This window comes from Schistocerca nitens, chromosome 1 (assembly GCF_023898315.1).
Source record: "Schistocerca nitens isolate TAMUIC-IGC-003100 chromosome 1, iqSchNite1.1, whole genome shotgun sequence".
Lineage (NCBI taxonomy): Eukaryota > Metazoa > Arthropoda > Insecta > Orthoptera > Acrididae > Schistocerca > Schistocerca nitens.
The window spans coordinates 417,852,124-417,872,807 of NC_064614.1; the positions used below are offsets into that span (position 1 = coordinate 417,852,124).

Here is a 20,684-nt window from a genome sequence, read left to right on the forward strand (position 1 = left end):
GCCTAACTGTTATAGTACTTGCAGTGGATCCTGATGTAGTTTGGAATTCCTGTGTGATGGCTTGGATAGACGTCTGCCTATTACATATTACGACCCTCTTCAAGTGCGGCAGTCTCTGTCAGTCAACAGAAGAGGTTCGCCTGTACGCTTTTGTGCTGTACGTGTCCCTTCACGTTTCCAGTTCACTATCACATCGGAAACAGTGGACCTATGGATGTTTAGGAGTGTTGAAATTTCGCGTACAGACGTATGACACAAGTGGCACCCAATCACCTGACCACGTTCAAAGTCCGTGAGTTCCGCGGAGCGCCCCATTGTGCTCTCTCACGATGTCTACTGAGGACGCTGATATGGAGTACCTGGTAGTAGTTGGCAGCACAATGCACCTACTATGAAAAACATATATTTTCGGGGGTGTCCGGATACTTTTGAACACATAGTGTAGGTCTCCCACCAGATAACATGGTCAGTGTCGTTTATTTCATTTAAATTTCTTCATAGTACAGATCTGTTAGTTCCTTCTTTCCTTTAGCTGTTGCGTAGGTTCCTTTAACTGTTCGATGTTATCTATGAAATTTCAGTCTCACTGAGGTAATCCTCTCGTTTAATAGTGCATACTGCTGTATATTATCTTCACGTTTTGTGTCTATCAGTGCTGCCACTCCATTACATGCTCTTTGCTCAGATGATACTCTACTGTATAACATTAGGTAACCTTCTAGAATGGCCGAGCGGCTCTAGGCGCTTCAGTCCGAAACCGCGCTGCTGCTACGGTCGCAGTTTCGAATCCTGCCTCAGGCGTGGATGTGTGTGATGTCCTTAGGTTAGTTAGGTTTAAGTAGTTCTAAGTTCTATGGGACTAATGACCTCAGATGTTAAGTCCCGTAGTGCTCAGAGCCATTTGAACCACTTTTGAACCTTCTAGATATTTGGTACCTTTCAACTTCTTTTTGGTTTCTGTAAAGTCTTGCAGCAAAACGATGCCCTTGCTCAACTTCCATGGGCTGTTGCTTTGATTCTGGTGTGACGTATGCCACCCATGTTTCATCGCCCGTAACAATTTGACTTAAGAAATCATCACTGTCGTTGTGGTACGGCTCAATGAAAGTCAATACACGGTCCAAACGTTTGGTTTTGTGCACATCCGTCAACATTTTCGCTACCCAACGTGCGCACAATTTTCGGTAATTAAAGTGCTCGGTCACAATGCCATACAAAACACTACGAGAAACGTTAGGAAAGTCATCCTGCAAGGAGGAAATCGTAAAGCGCCTGTTTTCTCTCGCCTTATTGTCCACTTTCTGCACCAAACTTTCATTAACGACCGCAGGACGCCCACTCCATTGTTCATCATCCACATTTGTGCGGCCATCTTTAAATGCGCTCACCCACTTTCTTACCATTCCATCACTCATAATGTTTTCTTCATAAACTGCACAGATCTCACGATGAATATCGATCGCTTTTAGGCCTTTAGCACTATGAATTCTTATGACAGCCCGTACTTCACAGTCGGCGGGACTCACGATTATCGGAGGCATCTTAAACACTCAGTACACAACGTAAACAAGTAATGGTGTCAGTGCGTAGATTAAGGTACAGGCTTTCATGTAAAAATAAAATTATTGCGCTATCTTAGCACGTCTTTTTTTAATTTCAAAATGGTACTTACTTAAAAAACACGCCCCTATGTGTCTTTATGTTTGTGTATGTAAACTGTACTTGCATCAAGTTATTCTGTAAGGATATTAAATGCACGGTGGATTAACACTGAATGATATGGGGTACTAATTATGTGCAAAAAAAAACAACCACACAAACAAAAAAACAAAGAGAAATCGTCGGCTCTCAGTCTCCATCCTACACATTCATTTATGTTTCTTTCCCTCCTAATGCTACCAATATTACCTATAATCCTACCTTTTACTATGCCATTTATGTAGTATACCAAAAGTACCAAACTGTAGTTTTGGTAGAGGGCAGCTTTATTTGCAGTAGACGACTGTTCGGTAACAGTCGTTTCCTTATGAAGCTACTTGGACGAAATGACTCTAGACAGGACAGCATGTCTTTACAGCCGCGGGCCGAGGGAAACACTTATCGTAGGCAGAAGATAGGAACATTATGAGTAAGAGAACTCAGGTTTCTCTCCCAGCCAATTCCTAAAGCGTTTTTCTTTCTTCTATTGTTGCGATCCAGCCATATCTAGGACCTTGGCGGCGGGCTGTCTCATCACCCCCTCAACTCAGCCCTGGTTGTGCCACTTATGGTGGTGTTCTGCATATTTGGTTGCGCATCCTAAACGCCGCCAACGTCTCGACAGAATTCCCAGCCGCTGAGGTGGGCGGAAAGTAGGCAGAGTAGCGGTGCACGCAGAAGCAGCTGCGGCGTTGCAGGTGACGGCAGGCAGCAGCCTGCTGTTGCTACGGCACGGCGAGGGACGGGACGGGTGACCGCACGCCCGCATTCCAGGCGGCCCGGCGCCGGAAGCTGCTGCTGAGCAGAGCTGCTGAACCCAGCCCCTAGCGAGCAGGCAGCATGGCGAGACACCACTTCCTCATTCCTCTCACCTCTGCTGCAGGTCTGCCGGTCTGCAAGGCTGAGGGATGCGTTATATCGTAATGACACACCTCCCTAAACACATTGCAGCACAAGCGTTTATGGCAGGGGTGTCCAAACTTTTAGTTTATCTAGGCCACGTTGGAAGAAGTGTATTTTTGGGCCCCACACATAACGTACTTAATACTAACAATAAACGACGATAATGAAAGACAGAAAGAGAGAGAATAGCATCTTGTGGCGAGAGTTTCAGAGTGAAAATATTCATCTTATCATAACTTTGTATTAACCGATTTTTTTTACCGATCGTGTGATACATGCCCATTTCTAGCGCTGCATTGATAATTGCTTTAGGCTGCATGCGGCTCGCGAGCCACGGTTTGGACACCACAGGTATATATACCCGTATCAATTCCCAAAGTTCAGAGTTAACTTCCGGGGAATCAACTAATAAATTATAAGTACATTCAACACTGGATACTTGTCAGTTGTTTAGCCGGCCGAAGTGGCCGTGCGGTTAAAGGCGCTGCAGTCTGGAACCGCATGACCGCTACGGTCGCAGGTTCGAATCCTGCCTCGAGTATGGATGTTTGTGATGTCCTTAGGTTAGTTAGGTTTAACTAGTTCTAAGTTCTAGGGGACTAATGACCTCAGCAGTGGAGTCCCATAGTGCTCAGAGCCATTTGAACTTGTCAGTTGTTTGTGTAAGTGTTGGCCCCACGTGGATGGGATATGACTTGCCAGTAACATTTAAACCAGGTAAATCCATGCGTTTCCAGGCTGACCGTACCAGCTACTAACAACAAATTCGACACCATTCGTAAGACCGTTGCTAAAACCAACAAACCACTGGAAATTATGGTAGAGAAGACAAAAAGGGAAAGTCCATTTAGCAGAAATATTGATTTTCGAACGTCAGTGGAAACGGCTGGAACAAACGAAATTTTTCTCATTTACACGCTCAAATAGCCGTAGTCTTCACACTGTGCTTGCTGTCGTAGTAGTTAATGAAATAACACACATTTCGATTTTGTGTTGTGTAAATTGTGACGTTGTCAAAATCGTGAGAGTTTTTTACTATCATAGTTCTAAATTTAATTACATGACTCGTGTTTTCTTAAAGTCTCAGACGAATGCTTTAGATGTAATATTTCTCTGAATTACAATTTCTTTGATATTAAGCCAAGACAGTGCACTAAGCGTTGATGTAACTGAGTTATTATTATTATTATTATTATTATTATTACATTAAATTGTTTATATATTTTATGTGTTTTATTGTTATTTATTATTAAAATCGTAGGTTCAAAAATGGTTCTGAGCACTATGGGACTTAACATCTGTGGTCATCAGTCCCCTAGAACTGAGAACTACTTAAACCTAACTAACCTAAGGACATCACACACATCCACGCCCGAGGCAGGATTCGAACCTGCGACCGTAGCAGTCGCGCGGTTCCGGACTGCGCGCCTAGAACCGCTAGACCACCGCGGCCGGCAAAATCGTAGGTATCTGTGACACGTTAAAAGTGTAACGTGATCGCTAATAGTATCTGTAGCAGGCGGGCGGTGGGTGGGAAGGGGTATGTGGTAGATACACAGATAGATAGATAGATAGAGAGAGAGAGAGAGAGACTAATATAACAAATCGCTACATTCCCCAGAACCGAACCCTGGATCTCTGCGCCTGAGCGAGACATCTTCACTGTGCGGTCTTCTGTTGCTGTTGCGCAAACTGGAAACAACCTAGTGCTTGAATTATGCATGACATCAACCAAGCACGCTGCAAGTGGCTGAAGGAGAACGAATGTGACCAATTTGTTTCCGACATCGTCATACACGCCCAGCGCCCTGCGTTACGGTACAGCACAACCGGTAATTCGGACAGCAGGCGCCACTTTTCTGGACTGTTAAGGCGGATGGCTGTGCGCTATCTTCGAGGTGGCAGTGACGTTATCTTTCAAACAGATAAGGCAAGATCGCATGTTGTCCTCGCTGTACTGGCCTACCTCAAGGCGGAGCATATTGGTAGCTCGGCGTGCTCTGTATACCTCCATATACACTGAGGTGACAAAAATCATGGGATATCTCCTAATGTCGGGGCAGACCTACTGGCTGGCGTAGTGCCGCAACTCGACGTGGCGTGTACTCAGCAAGTTGTTGGATGTCCCCTGCAGAAATATTAAGCCATGCTGTTTCTATAGCCGTCCAAAGTTGCTGGTTCAGGATTTTTTTTTCCACGAACTGGCCTCTCAATTTTGTCCCATAAATGTTCGATGGGATTCAAGTTGTGTGATCTGGTTGGCCAAATCATTCGCTGGAATTCTCCAGAATTATCTTCAGACTAATCGCGAAAAATAGCGGCCTGGTGATAAGGTGCAGTGTCATCCAGCGCCCCGCGTTACGGTACAAGTCCACGTAGTAACTGAGGAGTAACACAGTTTGTTACGTCATGAACAGAGCCAGCGGAAGACGAGAAATCGGCAGTACTATGAATATTCCGAAGCATGGTGAGAAGTATGCCTCAGAATTTTTAATGCGAAAACTCTTAGTGATTTTTTAATAAAGCAAACGTTATTATCAATATAGATCTTTATTCTTCATGTCTACATATTTAATTCTCAACAAACGAGAGACCCGTTTTTTGGTCCCCTCACTGAAGAAGATTTGACTCTGTTGACGCAGTTACCACATCTCCTCTACTGGGGCAGCTTCACCTCTAACAAAATGGAGTCCTTGAAGGTTTTCTTTAAGCTTGAGAAACATATGAAAATCGGAAGGTGTGAAGTAGGAAATGAATGGAGGAGTGAAACCAAGGCGTTGGACTGTTGCAGGTATCGCAGCGCTCGTGTGTGGTCTGAGATTGTCATTCTAAAGGAGAGAGTGCTCCAATTGTGGGCGAACTCTTTCAATCCGAAACTCGATTACAGCTCGCTCTTTCTCACTTTCCGACGTTATTATGTTACACACCGCCGTGTTACGCGCTACAATTCGGAGCCCTCTAGCCACAGACGGCTTCAAATATGAAGACGTGAAGAATAAATATGTAGGATGTCCGTAACGTTTGTTTTGTCTAAAAAGCTTTAACAATTTGGCCAAACTGACTTAGCTCTGTTTCTTTTCCCGAGTTCACCTAAATTCTCATTGAACGAGGCGTTTGAACACTCTGGCTGAGCTAAATCTGTACCTTGGAGGATTTCCTTGTGGGCAGGATGTTAAAGCCTGGCTTTCCTCCTTCTCTCCTCACGTTCTAAACTTTTCCTTGTAGACTACTCGTACTCAAGAAATGCATTTAAGAACTAGCAGTTGACTCTCGACACGACCGTATGAAATAAGAAACGCGTACCGAGGAGAAGAGATACATCATTTGGCTAGGCCATCGCGGAGAAATCACCGAAATCAGTCACAAGCGCCTTACGTATGAGAATATCGATGTTGAAACCAACATGTAAATCTAATCGAAGTTTCTAGAATAAGAGTCACTGGAAGAATCCTAAGAAAATGTAACTCATTCATGAATCAAGATCGATTACAAAACTTTCGTCTGTTTGATTTTTTGCGCTTGTCATTCAGAAGTTGGATAAAGGGAAAAGATAAAAAGTATTCAGAGGCTAGCTCCGTGATTCGTTATTAGTTTCTTTACTTAGTATTGGAGAGGGACAGAAATTGTCAGCAGTATCCTCTGAAAGTCTGTGGCAGAAAGACGTAGCGTATTGCGAAATGGCTTACTCGTAAGTGTTCGATGGATGCTAGCGGAACACTCTCTTCAACTGACATACACACCGCGTTGTGACCACGACAACAAAAACCAGTCTTATACCGACCATACCGACAATCACTCTACCTGTCCAGTGCACCAACCGTAAACAAGATATTAAGGAAGGGAGATCTGTGTAGTTTACACTACGACACGCTGTAAGGCTGTATATTACGATATTTTTGCTGTAGTCTTCAGTCTGAAGAGCAATTGGATGCAGCAGTCCATGCAAATCTGTTCTCCGCAAGTCTCCATCTACAATTATTTCTCTCGCCTTCTTCCCGCAGATTTTAGTTGTTACCAAATTGACTATTCCTTGATGCCTCAGGATGCGTCGCATTAGCCAATCAAGTTGTGCTCTAAACGTCTTTTCTTCCCAATTCCATGTATTGCCTATTCGCCCAACTATAGTTCATGACTCTTCTGTAGCACCACAATTTAACAGCTTCTATTCTGCTGTTGTCTTTACTGTTTATCATCCATGTTTCACTTTCGTTTAAGAGTACATTTCACACAAATACTCTTCGAGCCATTAAAACTGCAACACCAAGAGCTATAGCGACAGATGAAATGTACTTCTTGTTGATATAAAGTTTAGTAGAAAGACTACAAGAGTAAATTTGTAGATTACACTGAGACGACAAGTCACAGGATAGCGATATACACATATACAGATGGGGGTAGTTAGCGTACACCAAGTATCAAAGGGGAGTGAATTGCCGGAGCTGTCATTTGTAATCAGGTGATTCAAGTGAAAAGCTTTCTGGCGTGATTATCGCCGCTCGACGGGAATCAACAGACTTTGAACGTGGAATGGTAGTCGGAGCTGGACACATGGGACATTCCATTCCGGAAATCGATAGGGCATTCAATATTCCGAGATCCACAGTTCCGAATTTCAGTCATTACCTCTCGCCACGGATAACGCAATGGCTGACGGCCTTCACGTAACGACCGAGAGCAGCCGCGTTTGCGCAGAGTTGTCAGTGCTAACAGACAAGCAACACTGCGTGAAACAACCGGAGAAATCAATGTGGGAAGTAGGACGAACGTATCCGTTAGGACAGTGCAGCAAAATCTGGCGTTAATGGCCTATGACAGCAGACGACCGACGAAAGTGCATTCACTAACAGCATGAGATCACCGGCAGTGACTGCTGATTTCTTGACTATGTCGGTTGAAGTCTAGACGACTGGAAAACGGTGGCCTGGTCAGATAAGTCCGATTTCAGTTCAACAACGCACTATGCAAGCTCGTGGTGAATCCGTAATGGTCTAGGCTGTGTTTACAGGGAGTGGATTGGGTCCTCTGGTCCAACTGATCCGATCATTGGGGACCACTTGCAGCCATTCATGGATTTCATGTTCCCAAACATATTGGTTTCTGTGCTTCGCACAGTTAGTGCAAAGTATCTGCCTAACGAAGACGGATATTGTAGCTCAATCATTATTCTGTAATACAAATTAACGTGTTTGTGAGCGTGCTTTATGTTCCACTTACTATTCCTGTATTTACATTTATCTTGAGCCGTAGTTATCATGGTTATAAGTCTATCGTTTCATCGTCACACTGGTATGTGTCTTTATTATTCTTCCTGTTCGTTCAACTGCAAGGAGACTACCAGTAAGGTATTACGATACAAATAGAAATTAGGCTACTGGGAAGGTTACTTCATTACTTGGTAGAAACTTCAATGGTCTCTCAGAACGATTAAATAGAAGGAGAATTGCAGGTGAAAACCTAACTCCAGAACACCAGAGTAATAGCTGCTAGCCTTTATCTGAAAGTCAGCTGTCGAGCGGCGAATTAACTCATTAGCATCTACTTGGATTCCACATAGTGGATTCGCCAGTGTGAGCTCTGACTGGCAATGGTACGAGACGCGTTATCGACATGTAGCTTCCTATTTGTGCAGATATCAGCGAGTACGTCTTATATTTTCATTGTTGGGACAGGTAACTGGAAATAATAGTTCACTGTTCAAATATTACGTGAATGACAGGTGAGAGCTGATGGAGACATAAGGGGAGTAAACTATAACCTGCCTTTTTTTCCCTTCATTTCGAAGACCCGTGTCTTATTACCTATTCACTGTTGCGAAAGAATATTCTGTAGAGTGTAGATGGAACATTCTTAACAGAACGGTCAACGGAGAACACGGCTGAGAAGTTTCAAAAGCCCTAAATTAAGTCTATTTCTAATCTTCGTCGAAGTTCTTTAATACAGATGTTCATCGAATCCGTGATAGCATCATCCAAGAGAATTTGATCAGAGGACCGATGTTCGGTCTTTTGCTTTTTCCGCTGTCTCGCCAATACAGTTTGCCAAAACTATACATGATTGTCTTACTGGGATAGCCGCGATCACACAATGAAGGCTTTCACGACCGGGTGTTTCAGCTGCTGGCCGTGGTCCATGGAACTCTTCAATCCTTGAAGAGTTCCGTGGACCACGGCCATACAACCCGGAAAAATTTTCAATAGCCGCGGTCGTTCTTTAAATAAAAATATGGCATTTCAGTCTTTGATCGCTATTTTTTAATACAGTTTGCGTAACGATGATCAGGACTTCCGTAGAATGCCACGCTTTTTGGTCTGCAGCTACAGAATGAACAAAATTGAAGTTGGGAAATAGGAGGCGGACTCTTTTACATAAGGTACCATTTTCAATTGACAGAAGAATCTTCGTAATCCTCAGGTTCATGAGAGCGTCTGTAATCTTATGGATGGTTTAGCTGTGGAAACACATGCGAACCTTTCGTAATACCAATAGCTCCACATTACATCTCTTCTGACATCAACATACGAATGTGGCAGAGTAGTTTAATTTCTCGAAAGGGACGGTATAATCCGCGTGAACTGGGTAGTGTATCCTCTGTAAAAGGAGTTGGAGGAAGAGACAATGATCATAATCCTTAAACAAATATATTTTCCCAGCTTTTGGTGAATATCTTGTAGACTCTTTGTACATTATGGATTTAAAACTGTGGAGCTTAGTTTTTTGAGCGCTAGCTCAGTTGGAGCCGCATGTGGCAAGCGGTCGATAGAGTCCTGGTATTGAAACCATCTCAGGATTTGCCTCAGATGACCAAAGAAACCAGGTGAAATCTGATGTAGGATACATGGTCGATTTCAAACCTTTCCCCCTCCTACACCTTAAGCGGTATGCAGTTCTTCATGACGGATGTATCGTCATCATACAGAGAGATCTGGCGCAGTTGTTAGGCCACTAGTTTCGTAATAGCACGATTGAAATCCTTATCTGGCCACCCAGATATAGGTTTTCTGTGGTTCCCTTTATCGATTAAGGCGAATACTAGGATGATCCTTCCACAGTGACAAGACCGAATTTGTCTCCCCTTTTTGTCGGAACCTAGCATGTGTTCCAGCTTTGATGCCCTTGCATATCTCTGCTGAGATACTTATCATACATTCCATAAGAACTTCGCTGTTGCCGCAGAGAAAGACCGAACGATGTGGCGCAGTTGTAAGAAAATGCACTTGTATTCGGTAGACTGGCTGCACAAATCCCCGGCCGGCTCCACAGATTTAGCTTTCCGTAATTTGCCCAGAGCGATTACGCCTAACGGAAGGATGGTTGATTTGGGAGGGCGTGGCCAATTTCCATTCTCCCCATTCGGAGTTTGTACTCCGTCTCTAAGGAACTTGCCGTCGACGGGTTGCTAAGCAGAAATTTCCTCCCTTCTCTTTCAGAAAGAAAACAAAAGGTTCATCTCCAACTTAATGCGTCACTTGACATCAGTACTACAGGAATGTGAGTCAGTTGTTAATATCAGTTTAAAACTCCAGAGCCACAACATACCTCTCATCAGTCTATTCAGTCATCTTTTCGTGACTGATTAGACCCCTGTTCAGTGCGTAGTGATAGTGTCGAACCATCCAGAGTCTTCAGTATGAAAGCGGTGCAGCCTCCATCTACGTCCACGCAGGTCGCCTTACCGTGTATGATAGAGGGAACCTCTGGTTCCGCTCTCATTTCCCCTTCTTGTTGTGCCCTTCGCGAATACTGCGCTGAGCGTCTATATAATTTTTAATTTCTCTGATTTTCTCGTCGCGGTTATTTCGTGAGACGCTCAGTTATCGTATACTGCATGTACTGAAACGTTTATGCCTTAAGAGCTATCTGCTGTGAAGTTTGTGTACAAATCATAATTTCTCTGGCGGACACGTTCTTCGGCAGTGTTTTGTCTTTGCAAATTGCCTTTGTACATAGGCATCCACACGTCCGAAACTTTAAGGTATATGTGTGGTGTGCTACATTGGATGTAATTCCAAAGGTCAGGAAAGTGTTCAGTGTTGGTTATTATCCCGTGAAATATTATATTCTTCAGAAGGAATCAACGGTGCTCTAAAATGAAGGTTTTTCGATGTAAGTAGCAGGAAACTATCGCGTCAAGTTGTTTTCTTTGTTTTAGGTCCTTTTTAAGCACAGCATACATTGATTGTTTGCTATAGGACACCACTATCCCAAGGCAAATTCCTCACAACGAAGAACAGCCAACATCTCATGTAAAGCATAATTTAAATTAAATTACAAGTGTGAACAGCTTTCTGCCTGTGACCTCTTCGTCTCAAAACAGATAACAGCGCTATTTATTTTTAATAATCAGCATTAATAAGAGTGGCTATTTGTGTTTTTACTTTTTGTGAACGTTAACCTGTAACTAATGTGTTCCCTGTCACTTCTCGTACCTTTCGGAATTTCAATAGTAAACCGCTCTGTGATGCACAACGATCCTCTTGTAGGATCTGCCGCTGCAGTTTGGTAAGTATCTCCGTAAACAAAGCCGTGACGGAATTCAGGTACCTTATAACGGTCCCAACCTCACGGACAATAGTCAAGAACTTGTTCAACGAATCCCATATCCTTTGCATTCTACCAACGAATCGCAATCCAACATCTGATTTTTTTGTAGTTAATTTCATGTGGTTCTTACTCCAAATACAGGCTCACTGTATTGTTCATTATTTTCATCATTGTGCTGACTGATTTTATGCAGCTAGCCACGAATTCCTCTCCTCTTCATCTGATAGCAATATTTTCTTCAAATATCCTCAGTTATTTGTTGGATTTATTCCAATCTCTGCCTTCACCTACACTTTTTCCTCTGTCCACCTCCCTCTAGTACCGTGGAATTTATTCTCCAGTGTCTTAACCAAAGTCCTACCACCCTGTACCTTCTTTTCAAATGTTTTCTACGTGTTCCGCCGATTCTTAGGGGAACCTACTCATTTCTTATCTTACTAGCTCACCAGATTTTCAACAACCTTTTATAGCAAACTCTACGGTTCTCTGCTTTTCTGGTTTCCTCACAATCCATGATTCACTAGCATACAATGCTGTGTTCGAAACGTTCACTATCAGAATTTTCTTCCAAAAAGTAAGGCCGATGTTTGATACGAGAAGATTTATTTTGGTCAGGAATGTCCTCTTTGCTTGTGCTAGTCTGTTTATGTCCTTCCTTCTTCCACCAAGAATAATCTTGCTTTGCCTGGAAAGCAATTCCTTCACTTTGTCTACTTCCTGGTCCCCAGTTTTTACGTTACGTTTATTGTTTTACCTCATTCTTGCTTTAGACTGTTGATTCTATTCAACGGGTCGTGCAATTCTTCTCGACTTTCACTGAGGATAGCAGCGACATCAGATGGTCTTATCATCGATAAGAACTTTAATCCCACTCTCTAACCTGTTTTTTTTTTTATTTCCGCCATTGCTTCTTCGATGTATAGAGTGAACAGTAGGGATGAGAGACTGCATCCCCGTCTTAAACCCTTTTCAACCCGAGCATTTCGTCCTTCGTTTTCCATTCTTATTTTTCCTGTTGGTTTTTGTACATACTGTGTATTACCCTCATTCACTGTAGAAACACCCAATTTCCTGAAATCTTCGAACATTTTGCACCATTTTGCACTGTCAAAAGCTTTTTTTACGTCGATAAATCTTACGAATTATGATGTAGTACTCTACTGGAACTGAATACGTAGCTTTAAAAAAGTCATATAGCCGATGAAAAATGTCTTTGTTACTCAAATAGCTCACTTGACGCGTTTCGGATTTATTTCCATCATCAGTTAGCAATGAATCACAGTCGTCTTTGCAATATTTTTCTGCATCTGAATGTTTTTACGCTGTTTTCATCCTTGCTGCATGGAGCCTAGTATTTGTTCTTGATTGTTATGTGTGGTTTATACACCTTATCTCACCGTCCGAACAGGCCTCGAAAAGCCCAACGGTACCGACAGGTCGCCGTGTCACCCTCAGGCTATAGGCACCCATGAATGCGGATATGGAGCGACGTATTGTCAGCACATCGCACTCCCGGCCGTTGTCAGTTTTTCTGACCGGAGTCGCTACTTCTAAACCAAATGTCTCCTCAATTGGCCTCACAAGCGCTAAGTGCACCCTGCTTGCCAACAGCGCTCGGTAGGCCTGGATTGTCATCCATTCAAGTGCCAGCCCAGTCCGACCCAGTAACTTCGGTGATCTGACGGGAGCCGGTGTTACCATTGCGATGAGGCCTTTGGCATGTACACCTTATCAGGCAAGGAATTCTCAGTTGATATTTGTACATTTCTTACTTCTTGTTACTATATAGTGTGTAAACTTGCTAAAAATAATTTGGAATTTTTGTATATGAAACGTCAGATGTTACACCCATGACGCCACCATATGACCTCAGCCATTTGGTGGGCAGCCTCGTCTTCCGGCTTCCTCCATCTCCCTACGGTAGCTAGTAATCTGTCACCTTATGCTGCACATACATCTAGTAACGCTAGTATTCTATGACACTCTCTGCACTTGTGTAGGATTTCATCTACTGCAATTTGTAGTATGCCAACACCTGTTATATTTTTTTCATATTCTCTATACTAATTTGTTCTCACCTTACTGTTTAGTGAATGATGGAAATAAATCCGAAACGCGTCGAGTGAGCAATTTCATTAACAGTCATTTCTCACCGGCTGTATGACGTTTTGAAGAGACCTGTTCAGCTCTAATACAGTATTACATTATAATGGAACCATGATCGCCTGCCTCCTACGTGATTTCAGGGCTATTGGGAAAGTAAGATCCGATCGGTCACGAAATGGAAACCACTGTGAAAATCAAAAACCTTTTAATTGTAACGGTTAGCTACGCATTCCAGCTACTTCTCTAGATAGTCACCGTCCCGACTTAGACAACTGTCGTAGCGTTGCACCAACTTTCCGATACCCTCGTCACGGAAGACAGCCGCCTGTGTTTTACGCCAAATCCCTATGATGGTCTACAGCTCGTTGTCTATATTAAAATGGTGTCGTCATAGCCAGTAGTTTATGTGAGCAGAGATGAAATTCAGGCAGAGTCAACTACGGGCTGTATAGTGGGTGATCAAACACCTCCCATCGAAAATGATACAGGAGCGTCTTCATTGCCCCTGCAGAGTGCAGTCAGGAATTGTTATTTGGAAGGAAACGCATGACAGTTATGATGTAGGGGCTGCTTGTCACAAGAATGTCTAACCACGCCCTCATACTTGGCGGGAGACACTGTTTTCTAGCCATCTTTATGTGCTCACTGTGTGTTCAGAACTGAAAAGTGAGGCGTGACGCTATCTATGGGCACACTACAGACACTGTTCAACACATCTGTTCAAATGGTTCAAATGGCTCTGAGCACTATGGGACTCAACTGCTGAGGTCATAAGTCCCCTAGAACTTAGAACTACTTAAACCTAACTAACCTAAGGACAACACACACATCCATGCCCGAGGCAGGATTCGAACCTGCGACCGTAGCGGTCGCGCGGTTCCAGACTGTAGCGCCAGAACCGCTCGGCCACCAGCGGCCGGCAAACACATCTGTGCAAAGCTTCATAGGATTTCCACAGTTCGTACCGAATCGGGCCTTAGTTTCCGAATAACTCTTGTGCATCTTACGTTCTAACCCACTATGTTACAAATCAATATAAACGATATATGGTTATAATATCAACGAGTTACTGTTGGAAGCGGCGAACTCATACAAATACCTGGGTGTAGCACTTTGTAGGAATATGAAATGGAATGATCACATAGGCTCAGTCGTGGAAAAAGCAGTTGGTAGACTTATGTTTATTGGTAGAATACTGGGGAAGTTCAATTTGTCTGTAAAGGAGATTGCTTACAGATCAGTCGTGCGATCGATTCTAGAATATTGCTCAAATGTGTGGGGCCTGTACAAGATAGGACTAACAGGGCATATTGAATGCATTCAGAGAAGAGTAGAATGAATAGTCAGAGGTTTGTTTGACCCGTGGGAGAATGTCACAGAGATACTTAAGGTTCTGAAATGGAAGACTCTTGAAGATAGATGTAAACTGTTCCGAGAAAGTCTATTAACAAATTAAAACTGTGTGCCGGACCGAGACTCGAACTCGGGACCTTTGCCTTTCGCGAGCAAGTGCTCTACCAGGAGAGCTTCTGTGAAGTTTGGAAGGTAGGAGACGAGGTACTGGCGGAATTAAAGCTGTGAGGACGGGACGTGAGTCGTGCTTGGGTAGCTCAGTTGACAGAGCACTTGCCCGCGAAAGGCAAAGGTCCCGAGTTCGAGTCTCGGTCCGGCACACAGTTTTAATCTGCCAGGGAGTTTCGCATGCTGTCCTGTCTACAGAATCATTTCGTACAAGTAGCTTCATAAGGGAACGACTGTTAGCGAACAGAAGTCTACTGCAAATAGTGCTGCCCTCTAACAAAACTATAGTTTGGCACTTTTGGTACACTGTATAAATGGCGTAGTAAATGGAAGGAAGAAACCCTAATAACTGGCACAGTGGGAAGTAACCCGTGCCATGCATCACACGATGGTTTGCAGCGTATAGACGTAGATGTATATACTATTCTTACTCATCCGATATACACTACTGGCCATTAAAATTGCTACACCAAGAAGAAATGCAGATGATAAACGGGTATTCATTGGACAAATATATTATACTAGAACTGACATGTGATTACCCTTTCACGCAATTTGGGTGCATAGATCCTGAGAAATCAGTACCCAGAACAACCACCTCCACCCGTAATAACGGCCTTGATACGCATTGAGTCAAACAGAGCTTGCATGGCGTGTACAGGTACAACTGCCCATGCAGCATCAACGCGATACCACAGTTCATCAAGAGTAGTGACTGGCGTATTGTGACGAGCTAGTTGCTCGGCCACCATTGACCAGACGTTTTCAATTGGTGAGAGACCTGGAGAATGTGCTGGCCAGGGCAGCAGTCGAACATTTTCTGTGTCCTGAAAGAGCCGTACAGGGCCTGCAACATGTAGTCGTGCATTATCCTGCTGAAATGTAGGATTTCGCAGGGATCGAATGAAGGTTAGAGCCACGGGTCGTAACACATCTGAAATGTAACGTCCACTGTTCAAAGTGCCGTCAATGCGAACAAGAGGTGACCGCGATGCATAACCAATGGCACCCCATACCATCACACCAGGTGGTACGCCAGTATGACGATGACGAATACACCTTCCAATGTGAGTTCACCGCGATGTCGCGAAACACGGATGCGACCATCATGATGCTGTAAACAGAACCTGGATTCATCCGAAAAAATGACGTTTTGCCATTCGTGCACCCAGGTTCGTCGTTGAGTACACCATCGCAGGCGCTCCTGTCTGTGATCCAGCGTCAAGGGTAACCGCAGCCATGGTCTCCGAGCTGATAGTCCATGCTGCTGCAAACGTCGTCGAATTGTTCGTGCAGATGGTTGTTGTCTTGCAAACGTCCCCATCTCTTGAGTCAGGGGTCGAGACGTGGCTGCACGATCCGTTACAGCCATGCGGATAAGATGCCTGTCATCTCGACTGCTAGTGATACGAGGCCGTTGGGATCCAGCACGGCGTTCCGTATTACCCTCCTGAACCCACCGATTCCATATTCTGCCAACAGTCATTGGATCTCGACCAACGCGAGCAGTAGTGTCGCGATACGATAAACCGCAATCGCGATAGGCTACAATCCGACCTTTATCAAAGTCGGAAACGTGATGGTACGCATTTCTCCTCCTTACACGAGGGTTCACAACTACGTTTCACCAGCCAACGCCAGTCAACTGCTGTTTGTGTATGGGAAATCGGTTGGAAACGTTCATGTCAGCACGTTGTAGGTTTCGCCACCGGCGCCAACCTTGTGTGAATGCTGGGAAAAGCTAATCATTTGCACATCACAGCACCTTCTTCCTGTCGGTTAAATTTCGCGTCTGTAGGACGTCATCTCCGTAGTGTAGCAATTTTAATGGACAGTAGTGTAGTGTTCAGATGTGTAGCTTGCTGGCCGCTTGGCGCGCTGCTATCGTTATGGGTAACGAAAACGCGACGGAGTATCGCGACTATTACGTTAGACTGTCGTGTACGCCAACGACTTGGACGAACGAGACGTTAAGCGCACTCCTCTGCCCTTTTATTCATAGATAACGAGGAAGTAGAGCTTTAGAATCAGCTGCCGAGTGTTGATGTGCCGGCGGTCGTTGACGCGTCCTTCCCTGTTCCAACAGGCGGGCGGAAGCTGCGTCCTTGGGCCCGAGAGCCGGCAGACGCGGTGCGGGCGGCCGGCTGCATTCCTCGGCTGGCGGCGCGGCGCCGCAACTGGGCCAAGGCCGGCCCACATCTGCGGGTTCATTGCTACCGACGCCGCCGCCGCCGCCGCCGCCGCCGTCGCAACGGGAACTCGGCCGCCGCCACCGCCGCCGCCGCTGCATTCCGCAACCGCCAGTCGGCCGCCGGCCACCGCCGCGGCAGCACGCCAGCGCAAGGGTAGCCACGCCAGGTACTGTGCTCAACTTCTCATTACTGCCCTCGCCACGCACACGATTAGCAGCGCCACGAAGAACATTCATTCTTTCTCTAATGCGTTTCTCAACTCGTGAATGGCTACATCGTGAAACTGTCTGCTGTCTACTGCGCCGATGCTAAATGTTTCGTGACAAATACAGCAGACTGCATAGTGCATTGAAATTGTTGTTGTTGTTGTTGCTGTGGTCTTCAGTCCTGAGACTGGTTTGATGCAGCTCTCCATGCTACTCTATCCTGTGCAAGCTTCTTCATCTCCCAGTACCTACTTCAACCTACGTCCTTCTCAATCGGCTTACTGTATTCATCTCTTGGTCTCCTTCTACGATTTTGACCCTCCACGCTGCCCTCCAATGCTAAATTTGTGATCCCTTGATGCCTCAGAACATGCCCTACTAACCGGTCCTTTCTTTTTGCCAAGTTGTGCCACAAACTCCTCTTCTCCCCAATTCTATTCAATACTTCATCATTAGTTATGTGATCTACCCATCTAATCTTCAGCATTCTTCTGTAGCACCACATTTCGAAAGTTTCTATTCTCTTCTTGTCCAAACTATTTATCGTCCGTGTTTCACTTCCATACATGGCTACACTCCATACAAATACTTTCAGAAACGACTTCCTGACACTTAAATCTATAGTCGACGTTAACAAACTTCTCTTCTTCAGAAACGCTTTCCTCGCCATTGCCAGTCTACATTTTATATCCTCTCTTCTTCCACCATCATCGGTTATTTTGCTCCCCAAATAGTAAAACTCCTTTACTACTTTAAGCCTCTCATTTCCGAATCTAATTCCCTCAGCATCATCCGACTTAATTTGACTATATTCCATTATCCTCGTTTTGCTTTTGTTGATGTTCATCCTATATCCTCCTTTCAAGACACTGTCCATTCCTTTCAACTGCTCTTCCAAGTCTTTGCTGTCTCTGATAGAATTACAATGTCATCGGCGAACCTCAAAGTTTTTATTTCTTCTCCATGGATTTTAATACCTACTCCGAATATTTCTTTTTTTTCCTTTACTGCCTGCTCACCATTGAAATTACTAGAGTAATATTTGTCCTTCGCAGTACAGTGTAATCGGGCTATCTTCCTGTGATCCAAGGTTGATATACATTGCAGCTCATACGGTAGCGATAGGCACATGGCTGTAGTATGGCGTATACAAGGTGTAACAGGGCAGTCCATTGGCAGAGCCGTCATTTGTACTCATGTGATTCACGTGAAAAGGTTTCCGACGTGACTGTGGCCACACGACAGGAATTAGAGAACTTTCAACGCGAAATGGTAGTTGGAACTAGATGTATGGGACATCCTGTTTATTACCGATTGGGAATCTAGTATTCCGAGATGCACAGTGTCAAGAGTGCGTCGAGAAGATGAGATAGCGCCACGCACATGTGCAGATGGCGGTAGTATCGATTACACAGTTCATAAAAGGGCTGTGCACTGGCGGAGATGTCATTTCTACTCAAGTGGTTCACGTGAAAAGGTTTCAGTTCTGATTATGGACGCGCAGTGGTAGTTGGAATTAGACGCACGGGACATTCCATTTCGGAAGTCGTTAGTGAATACATTATTCCGAGGTCCATAACGTCAAGAGCCAACGGCCTTGCCGCTGTGCTAACACCGGTTCCCGTCAGATCACCGAAGTTAAGCGCTGTCGGGCTGGGCTAGCACTTGGATGGATGACCATGCGGTCTGCCGAGCGCTGTTGGCAAGCGGGATGCACTCAGCCCTTGTGAAGCAAACTGAGGACCTATTTGACTGAGAAGTAGCGGCTCCGGTCTCGGAAACTGACGTACGGCTGGGAGAGCGGTGTGCTGGCCACATGCCCCTCCATATCGGCATCCAGTGACGCCTGTGGCCTGAGGATGACACGGCGGCCGGTCGGTACCATTGGGCCTTCATGGCCTGTTCGGGAGGAGTTTAGTTTCTTTTATAATGTCAAGAATGTCCTGAATATACGAAAATTCAGGCATTACCTCTCACCACGGACAACCCAGTGGCCGACGACCTTCACTTAACGACCGAGAGCAGCGGCGTTTGCGTACAGTGGTCGGCGCTGGCAGACAAGCAATACTGTTCTAAATAACCGCAGAACTCAATGTGGCACGTACGAAGAACGTATCCGTTACGACAGTGCGGCGATATCTGGCGTTAATGGGCTACGGCAGCAGTCTACCGAAGCGAGTGCCTTTGCACCACGACATCGCCTGCAGAGTCTCTCCTGGTCTCGCGACCATATCTTTTGGACCCTAGACGACTGTAAAAACATGGCCTGGTCAGATTAGTCCCGGTTTCAGTAGATTAGACCTGATGGTAGTGTTCGAGCGTGGCGCAGACCCCACGAAACCATGATCCCAAGTTGTCAGTAACGCACTGTGCAAGTTGATTGTGGTTCCATACTGATGTGAATGATGTGAGCTGTGTTTACACGGAGTTATTGGCTCCTCTGGCCCATCTGAACCGTTAATTGACTCTAAATGGTTATGTTCAGATAATTGGAGAGCCATTTTCAGTCATCATGTTTCCAAACAACAATGGAATTTTTATGGGTGATAATGCACTATGTCCCCGGGCTACAACTGTTCGATATTGGTTTGAAAAACATTCCGGATAAATTAAGGGAATAATTTTACCACCCAGACCGCCCGATATGGATACCATAGAACATTTACGGAACATTATTTGAAAGGTCAGTTCGCGCACAAAATCTTGCACCGACAACACTTTCGCAACTATGGACGGCTATAGAGTCAGCATGACTCGGTATTTCTGCAGGGGACTTCAACGACTTGTTGAGTCCATGCCACGTGGAGATATTGCACCACGCCGCGCAAAAGGAAGTCCGACACGATATTAAGACATATCCCATGACTTTTGTCACCTCAGTGTATTTCGTCCGCCACATTGATGATTTTACTGGCGAATTCCTTCAGGTACTTCTGACCAAACTCAGTACTCTGCAGAGGACAGTTTTAGAATCTCTTTTAAACTGCTGTCTGCACTTTCAAGTCAATGATCAGAGAGCAGTACTTGATGACTGAACCATAAAGATGTATGATTTGTCAGTAGAAATGTGAAACCAAGGAGGAAAAATGGAAGGTTTAGAAGTAGCCGTCCCGGCCTTCGCCTTAGACATTTAGAAAAATCACGAAAACCTAAATGTGGATGGCCAAACCGGAATTTGAACTACTGTCTTCCCGAATGCGAATCCAGTGTTTCAGCACTTCGACACTTAGTTTTATGTATGGAACACAAGCTTCGTCAAAACTAATCATGTGTTCATTCACAGCGGCGATTAACAAAGAACTGTTCGAGTTACTAATTAACTATTTGAGAACTACTTCTCAGACGTGTCGAAATCACTTGTTTTACCGCAAAGGAATCCAGTACTGTAGATGTTAGTCTCCATCTCTTGCAAGATTTCACCTGTGTCTCGGTCTCTCCATACTCCCCCTAGTTAACATCACATTCTCTAGTCCCCTGTCTCTCGTATTCTCCTTCCCCCTCCAAATTACCAAGCGAC

At 44.8% G+C, this 20,684-nt stretch overlaps 1 long non-coding RNA gene and 1 pseudogene across 1 annotated transcript in view; both read left to right on the forward strand.

Annotated features, from left to right (window-relative positions):
• The window catches only part of LOC126235884 (uncharacterized), a 271,044-nt gene extending 254,007 nt beyond the window's left edge, over positions 1–17,037 (forward strand). The window contains exon 4 of the long non-coding RNA XR_007544829.1: positions 16,856–17,037. This is a non-coding gene — a long non-coding RNA (uncharacterized LOC126235884). The remainder of the gene's footprint in view (positions 1–16,855) is intronic.
• Positions 17,038–18,754: 1,717 nt separating this feature from the next.
• LOC126211022 (5S ribosomal RNA) lies at positions 18,755–18,872 on the forward strand (annotated as a pseudogene).
• The last annotated feature ends 1,812 nt before the right edge of the window (positions 18,873–20,684 follow it).